Source organism: Gavialis gangeticus, unplaced genomic scaffold, assembly GCF_001723915.1.
Source record: "Gavialis gangeticus isolate Ggan-Ray unplaced genomic scaffold, GavGan_comp1, whole genome shotgun sequence".
Taxonomy (NCBI): domain Eukaryota; kingdom Metazoa; phylum Chordata; order Crocodylia; family Gavialidae; genus Gavialis; species Gavialis gangeticus.
Genome location: NW_017728992.1, coordinates 9412182 through 9420802, shown reverse-complemented (window position 1 = coordinate 9420802; position 8621 = coordinate 9412182). Strand labels below are relative to the sequence as shown.

The window sequence follows — 8621 nt, the reverse complement described above, 5'->3', positions numbered from 1 at the left end:
ACCCAACGGGTTCTCCCATGCATAGTGACCACCTGCCTGGCCACAGCATGCTGTCCCAGGCTGCTGCCACTGCTATGCTGCTGCCGTCAGCAGGAACACTGATGAGGAGCTCCAGGATGCCACTGCTGGGGCCCCTGTCACCCTCCTTGACCTCCATCCCCACTGCCTCTGGGCCCACAGCACCAGCCATGTCTGGTAGCTGCACATTGTCCAGCACACCTGGGATGACAAGCAGTGGCTGGACATGCTCCAGCTGACTCAGGCCATGTTCTGGAACCTTCTCCAGTGCCTCCAGCCCCATCTGGAGTGGCAGGGCACCAGCATGCACCCATCCCTCCCTGCAGACACCCAGCTTGCCCTCACCCTGCTGAAGCTGGCTATGTCTGCCAGCCTTCGGTATGTTGGCATGGGCAGGGCCACCACCGGGGAGAGAACCCTGGAGGTGTGGGGCTCTCCAAGACATGCTGGGGATCTGGAGGGGAGGTCTAGGAGCATGCTTGTGCCCTGCTGCTCCAGATGGGGCTGGAGGTGTTGGAGGAGATCCCAGAAGGTGGCCCAAGTCAGCCAGAGTGTGTCCAGTCACTGCTCACCATCCCAGGTAGAGCACACTGGATACTGTGCTCCATGTCCACAACCTCCTGGCAGTGGTGTTGGGGTTCATAGATTGTAAGGCTGGAAGGGACCTTGGAAGATCATCATATCCAGCTCCCTGCACCAGGCAGGAAAGACCGACGCAAGGTGACTGTCCAGCTTCCTTGACGATTTCCAGGGTAGGTGATTGCATCACCTCTGGAGGGAGCTTATATCCACAGTCTGGACACACCAACTGTGAAGAAGTTTTTCCTAATGTTGAGCCTGAAATGGTCTTCTAGGAGTTTGTGGCCATTACTCCTGGTTTTCCCCAAGGGTGCCTTGGTAAAAAGTTGTTCACCGAGTGTTTGATCTACTCTCCTGATGTAGTGTAGCAGTAAGCTGCTACCAAATCCCCTTTTAGCTTTCTCTTTTTCAGGTTGAAGAGTCCCAGGTCCCTCAGCCTTTCCTCATATGGCTCGCTGTGCAAGTCTCTAATCATACAGGTGGCTCTTCTCTGGACTCTCAAGTTTTACCATGTCCTTGTTAAGTGTGGCACCCAGACCTGGATGTAGTACATGAGTTGGGGTCTCACCAGTACTGAATAGAGCTGAAAAATCACTTCCTTAGTTTTGCTGGAGATGCATTGATTGATGCATGCCAGAGTATTATTTGCCCTGCTGGCAACAGCATCGCACTGCAGGCTCATATTCACACTGTGGTCTGTTATTACCCCCAGGTCACTTTTGTTTGTGGTGCTGATCAGTTTGGCGCTGCCAAGCCTGTAGATGTGTAGGGGGTTGTTTGTCCCCAGAAGGAGCACTTTACATTTCTCAATGTTGAACTTCATCTGGTTCCGACTCACCTAACTTGCTAGCCTGTCTAGATCTGCCTGCATATGTAGACTATCTTCAAGCATGACCATGCTTCCCCATAACTTGGTGTCATCCATGGACTTGGCCAGTGAGCTCTTTAACTCCACATCCAAATCATTTAGCCATGAGACAGAAGCTTTTTGTGAGTTTACAACATTTCAGAGATAAGCTGCTTTGTGCCAGGCTGGGGCAGGGGCTTCGTCAGGCCATCTGTGATGGTGTATACTGCATGGCCGCAGCCTGGACCCTGGGGCAAAAGTTGCTTCATAATAGGCATGGGCTTGTGGGTATGGCCAGACCGATGACTGTGGTCGGTCACAGTGACTCACTGTGTCTGCAAGGCCTTGACCTTTATGCGGCATTACTGTGCTGACCGGTTGTTCCCTCACTCCTGCATCTGGCCTGACAGTGCCTCATAAATATGCACATGAGAGAGCCCACTCCAATCAAACTGGCACTGCATCTTTGCCTCTCTCTGCAGCACCATGAGGTTACCAGTTTCCTCCTTGATCCAGTTGGGGCCCTGGGTGGAGGGCATGGGCATGGGCATATCTGAGGATGGGGAGGAGGCCATGGTGGGCCCCATGCCTGCTCTCTGGGCCCCTCCATGGCTGTCCCTGACCTTCCAGGTCTGGACAACTGCCAGCCATGCCCAGCACAGGGCCATAGCATGGGACAGTCATCTGCATGGCAGAGAAAATGTCCCGCAGCACCTGTAGGCACAGGACAAGCTGCTGGGGGTGTGCTGCAGGCTGGTGGTGTTGGGCATGCTGGCCAGAGGCTGCCTGCAGGTGGCCCTGAGCTGGCAGGCCTGGCCAGAGGCTGGAGCAACCTTCAGCAATCTGCAGCACCCTGTTGACCTGAACAGCACTGTCCTGGAAGCTGTGTGACAGTGTAGTGCCAGGCAGCAGTGAAGGGAAGCTGGCAGGCAGGCACAGCTATGCTGTGACCTTTCCAGGGGGACACAGGGGCCTGCAGTGCCCTCAGGCTCCCTATCTCTGTGTCCCAGGGCTACAAATGTCTGCATGCTTTTAAAACCTGCAGACAGGGGCTGCCATTGAGGCAGCCCAGCCCTAGGCCAGGAGAGGCTTCCAGTCTGCAGCCCTGTGGCTGGCCTGATGCCAGCCCCCTAGTGGCTGGTCACATCTACACATGCACTACTGCACAGTAACTAATCCCACTTAAATTTGCTACTTGCATTTGCAAGTACTAAATTTAAGCGGCATTAAGATTTTTTATTGCACAATAAGTGTGTGCACGCGTAGACATGCGTTTATTGCACAATAAACTATGCTAATGCACATTACCACATCTCGTATAAACATGCCCACAGACTAGAACTTAAGTTTATTCTAGGAAGAAGAGAGGAAGAATGGCAGGTTTTGTCTACTTCCAGAAACTCAAATATCCTTCACATTTGGAACAGTAGTCTTGCTCTGTCCCTACAAACATGACAATTATTAGTCTGGTTGTTTAAATGTGCTACTGGAAGGTACTCAAAGACTACAGTGAAAAGTGCATTATAAGAACCTACACTGAATGCTACAAGTGATATTACAAACTCGTTTCTATTTCAGAGACTGCCCAAAGATCTAAAAGAAATGCTTTACAAATGCTTTTGAGATTTATTTTTCTCAGATTGTAGCAAAGAATTAACAACAGCAAGAAAAGGAAAGCCTGCATGGCTATGAAGCAAAGGCGGTTCTGGAAATCTGAAGCAGTGTGCTTTAATGTCCTGAGTCAAGCTTCATATCATGTAGAGCCGTGTGGCTGGGGGGGGAAAAACCAAACTTCTTTAATTCCCAGGAGGAGGTCACAGAGTTTATCATGTCCAAAGCCTTGCAGCCTGGTACTAATTCTACAGAAAACAGCAGGGAATGTTTTCTTAGAAAATGATGTATCTTTTCCTCTTCTGTCAGGACTTTGTCTTCCTAGTCAGCTAAAATGCTTATTTAAATCAGTATTTATAAAGAAGATCTACAAAAAAAGGTAGGGCGAGGAGGAGGGGGAGGGTAGGGGAGTGTACCCCCAGTTTTGTAACTTCTTAGAGGACTACAAGTACAGTGTAAAATAGGACCTTGCACATTCTCTCTCTCTCTCTCTCTCTCTTTCTTTTATTTTTTATAAGGATTTTATGTGCATGTTGCCATACCTTTAAAATTCAGGTCTTGTCTAGTTTGTTTTGTGTGAAAGTCAGTTTTGGATTTTCAAGAATCTCAGTGTGGGCCTAATTCTGCTCTCACCAAAATCCATATCAGCCCTGTGTGCTTGTGAAAATCCCATGTCCCATGCACTGATCCTAAATGGGGATTGTAACAGGGCACTGGGATGTGCCAGCTCCTTTCAGAAAGCAAGCAGCCTGAGAGGCTACTTGCTGGTGGCTGGGGGGAATTAATTAATGAAGGACTTATCTGACCAGAAGAAGGCTCAGCCTGGAGCAATAGAAGCCTAAATCCTGCGCTGGTCAGGTAGTCTCTCTCCAGCAACCAAGAAATGAAGAACTCATGGATACAGGGCACCTGAAGGGATCTGGATTTTGGGCTGAACAACTCTGCAGACCTGGGAACAGAGGCAAGTTCGTTGGACTGAGAAAGACTGGGTTTACAGGCAAGTGGCCTGTAAGTTTGGTTAAGTTAAACTGCCAGAAGGACTGAGATGCCTGCCAGCGGGCAGTGACGTTGCTTATTCATTTGGGTTAGCCCAGTAGTTTATCCTTGAGCTCTGCGGGGGCAGGCTCAAGACCTATTTAGAGAATGAGTAACCCAGGAGCCCTCAGACTGGAGGTGGAGCCTGGCAAAAGGCTGAAACCCAAACCAGAAGATCCAAGAACTTAGGGAAAGGTTGAGCTGGCCAGAGGGGCCACGAACCCAGAGCAGGCGAAGCCAGACTAGGGAGTCCAAGACCATGTGTGTGGGGCTGAGGGGGTCCAGGAGCCCAGAGGAGGGGCTGTGTGTGGGGCTGGGGGGTCTGGGAGCCCAGAGAAGGGGCTGTGTGTGGGGCTGGGGGGGCTGGGAGCCCAGAGGAGGGGCAAGTGTATAAATAGTTACTTCAATAAGAGACAACATTCGCGAGGCTTTGGGCACAGTACAGGGAAGGAAAAGGAGACGTGCAATCTGCTCTTATGATTCTTGGTGCACGACAGGGGCCTGTTCATGCTGAGAGGGACTTGCCAAGCCTGATTGTCGGATTGAGGCTAGAGGGGTCTCAGGAGAGACCCAGTGTGAACTTATTGGGATTAGGGCTCACTCTAAGGCCTGTTGGCAGTCTCCCTGAATCAATTTATACCATTTAAGAACAAGGCATGGCAGGTGAGTAATCTAGGGAGCGTGGCATTAGAGTTTGAGCCAGGCAGGAGTGATAAGGCAACTAGGGGATGTTATGGCTGCCCCTGTGGCCATAAGCCCATTACAGGGATGTTAACTACTATCAGACTGTAACAGGGAACCCCAACCCTGTTAACTGCAATGAGAGGGGGAGCAGGGCATTTGTAGCCTGTAGGGGCCAGCAACAATAGCAGCCAGCTCCAACAAGAACACAGACCTCACGGCTTAGGCCTGTTAAGGATCTTGGGAGGGTGCAGGGCAAGAAAAGCCAAATCTTATTAGATCAAGTAGAAGCAGCTGAGTGAGCTCTGGGGCACCTGAAACCAGAGCTTGGGAGCTATCAGGGCATCTGGCCCTGCAGACACCAGGCAGAACATCTCCTGAAGGCGGATTGGCTGGTGCCTAAACCATTGCCAAGGGCTGCAAAGAGAAAGCCAAGGGGAGCTTAGGGCAGGTGGTAAAGCAAGGAGCCAAATGGGGACGACTCTTAGTTGGAAAGCAATTTGCTTGTGTTTATAGAATCATAGAAATATAGAACTGGAAGGGACTTGTAAGATCATCAAGTTTGGTCCCCTGCCATGGGCAGGAAGTTTTGGGCTCAGAGGAGTTCAACAAGGTGCTTATCCAGCCTCATCTTGAACACATCCAAGGTGGGAGTGTGTTTCAGATTTTGGTGACCCTTACAGAGATACTGGCCCCCAGCTCCAGAAACAGCACCCTCACTGGGGCTCCTGCTGCTGCTGCCTCTGCACTGCTCCGCCTCACCCCACGCAGAGCCGGCAGGGCTGGGGTCTTCCACTGGTGCCTGGGTATCCCAGGGTAAGTTTTTGGGCTGGCACAGGATGGGGGTGCCCCAGTGTTGCTTGGTGGGGCTGAGGCACCCATCGCAGGTTAGACAAAATCACTCTGCAGGCCAGATCTAGCCCACAGGCCATATTTTTCCCACCTCTGCTTTAGCCTGATTGTGACGACTACCTAAAAACAACAGATTGCTCTGTATGCAGCCAACTCACCTGCAAGGGAGGGCAACTGACCCAACCTTCACCAATTCTAGGCTTGCTTCATGATCCTAACAATCAGTTCCATTGCTGTGAATGACCTAAAGCCACCTTTTGCTCTCCATGCCCACTGACTAGTACATGTAGCAGCTGCCTCTGACTACTACAGGAAGGCTAAAGGAGGCTACACTTGGATGGCCAGAGAATCCTGAGCTGTGGTGTTTCAGCCATGGAATTATCTGCTAGAGAAGAACAGATTGGACTGGAGACCCTCTACCTTAGAGCTGGACTGTTCTCGGTGGTGACTGATGACAGACAAAGGAGCAATGGTCTTAAGTTGCAGCAAGGGAGGTTTAACTTGGATATTAGGAAAAACTGTCTCATTAGGAGGGTGGTGAAACACTGGAAGAGGTTACCTAGAGAGGTGGTGGAATCTCCATCCTTGGAGGTTTTTAAACTCTGGCTTGACAAAGCCCTGGCTGGAACGATCTAGTTGGGGATGGTCCAACTAAATGACTAGATGACCTTTTGAGGTCCCTACCAACCCTAATTTTCTACGTTTCTGTGTTTACAGCATTATATATTATATTTCTTTTTCAGCAGCACTTGCAGCATATGAGGGTCTTTGCAAACATTTGAAGGGACATATTGTCCCTGAATATATTTTTGAAGAAAGGTTGTGATCATCAGAGGAGCAAGGGTCTAGCACAGCCTAGACTAGCAGGAGTAGGAAAAATCTCATTGCTCTTGATTGCTGAGTTTGGTGAGTTTATAGGATGTGGCTGTTTGTGGTAGCAGAGCACTGGACTCGGTGACCCAGGAGATCTCTGACAATCCTATGTTTCTGTGGCAAGTTGTACTCTGAGAAACTTGTGAACTGATGACTAACAAACAAAGGTCAGGGGAAGGCAAACAACAACAATTTGTGAACAATTTATATTCAGATAAAGCACAGCTATCTGACAAGTCCCCTTCTAAGATGAGTAGGCTACCTTCTTGCCCTCCCTACAACTGCTTTGCAGAGCACAGCAACCATAAGAGGGGGTTTCTTCAGTCTGCAAGGCATGGGAGCAAATAACTGGGATAGCTAATATTGTGGCAGCAGCTGTCACACCATCCTTTGTTTCTTGACAGTATGTTAGATCAGTGATTCTCAATCAGGATGTCATGACACACTGAGGTGCCTCAGAATCCTTTTAGGGATGCTGCACGCTATTAGCACCATTTGGTGGGAAAACAGCTACACAGGATTCACAAGATAAACCCAGAGATTTCAAATAGGAATCCATAGTGTCAAAACCATTCTGACTTTTGGGTTATTTATAACAGAAAAAAAATATTTTTCTGTAGTTAAAAAAATCCCCAAACAAACAGGTAGAAGCTAAGGGCTGGCACTTTCTGAGGGGTGCCTTGAGTCTAGGGGTGTCTTCAGCCCCAAAAGGTTGAGAACCACTGGTTTTGATGAAAAGAAGTGTGCTGAAATGCTACTCTGCCTCAGTGATGGTCAGCTGTCAGAATGACCCTGGGGCCATGGGCAGCTGGGCATAATTACTCTAGGGACTGGCCCAGTTCCTAGCTGGCCCTAAAACTGTGTGTAAATGCATGGCTTAAAGCCACCATTAATCAACCAGCTTCCTGAGCTCTGCTGAGAACAGCTCAGATACAGCTCAAGAACAGAGCCAGGGCCAGGATTCAAAGGGTATGTCTATTTTGCATTGTAAGTGAGTCTGACATGCCACTGAAGAAATAAGGTTTGCTTGCTCTGTGTGCTTGTGGGCTTATAAATTTGGAGTGTAAATGTCCTGGTGTAGTCTCAGGACCATGGTAGGATGTTGGTTCATGCTATTGAGACTGTAACAAGCCATGTACACTGCAAGTTTACAAGTCCAGGCATGAACGGGTGGGGCATATTTCTTATTCTGACTGCCAGCCTCAGTCAGAGTACAGGACAGATATCTCCCAAGTAGCCACCTGGTGATGGTACTTGCCTGAGAGTGGAGAGTCTTGACTCTCTGGATCTTGCCCTAGCAATTCTGTGAATTTTATATTCATTGTTTATCAAACAGACAGAAACAAGCCTGTCAGCAGCGTCTGGATGTCAGGACTTCCCTCCCAGAGAAGTGCTGTAAGCAATAGGCTAGAGAGCCATGCTCCCTCTTGCTTGCTTTCAGTTTGCCCCTATGAATCTTTAAGTCTTGGATGGCCCCTGGCCTCAGGAGGGGTGAAGGGTGCTGGGTCTGTAGGCTACCTGGGTCTGTAGGCTAGTGGTAGAGAACTTAAATGCTTGGAGGCTGTAAGTGGGAGAGGAGAAGGGAAATAACCCTGGTCATACCCTGTTCGCTCTCCTTTCCAGCATCCACTGTCTGCCACTGTGTGACACAGGATACTTGGCAAGATGGACCTATGGCCTGACACTGTATATAGCAGTTGTTATGTTCTTAGTGGTTAGGGCACTCGTGTGGGAAGTTAAACATGTGAGTTCAACGCCCTTCTGGCAGATAATGCAGCCCATGTCTCCCTTGTTGTGTGGGTGCACTCTAGCTATTCATGTGTAAAAACTGAGGACCCCTGATGATGCCACTGGTTCTGAGCTGAATTCACTGCTGCTGACATAAGTGCATCTTTTTCCACCTACCAGGGAAGACCTTTTCAGAGACTTAGGCAGCAATTAGGTACCTCCCAGCTGCATTTCCAATTGCAGTGATTATAAGCAGGGTTAAGTCTCATGCAGCACCTAAGTACTCCCATCTGAATCATTTCTGGGCATGCCCTAGTGTAGACACCTTGGGGAGCTTTGCAATCTAAAATGCAAGTGTCTAACGACTTGTGACACTTCATGAAGTCTGTAGTTGCTG

The 8621-nt window shown here is 49.4% G+C and overlaps 1 long non-coding RNA gene across 1 annotated transcript; it reads right to left on the bottom strand.

The window, feature by feature from the left end:
- Positions 1-3984: 3984 nt before the first annotated feature.
- Positions 3985-6949, bottom strand: LOC109299236. The gene is made up of 3 exons (XR_002097800.1): positions 6939-6949; positions 6037-6043; positions 3985-4083 (listed from the first exon to the last, which is right to left on the bottom strand). It is a non-coding gene; the product is annotated as an uncharacterized LOC109299236 (long non-coding RNA).
- Between the last annotated feature and the right edge of the window lie 1672 nt (positions 6950-8621).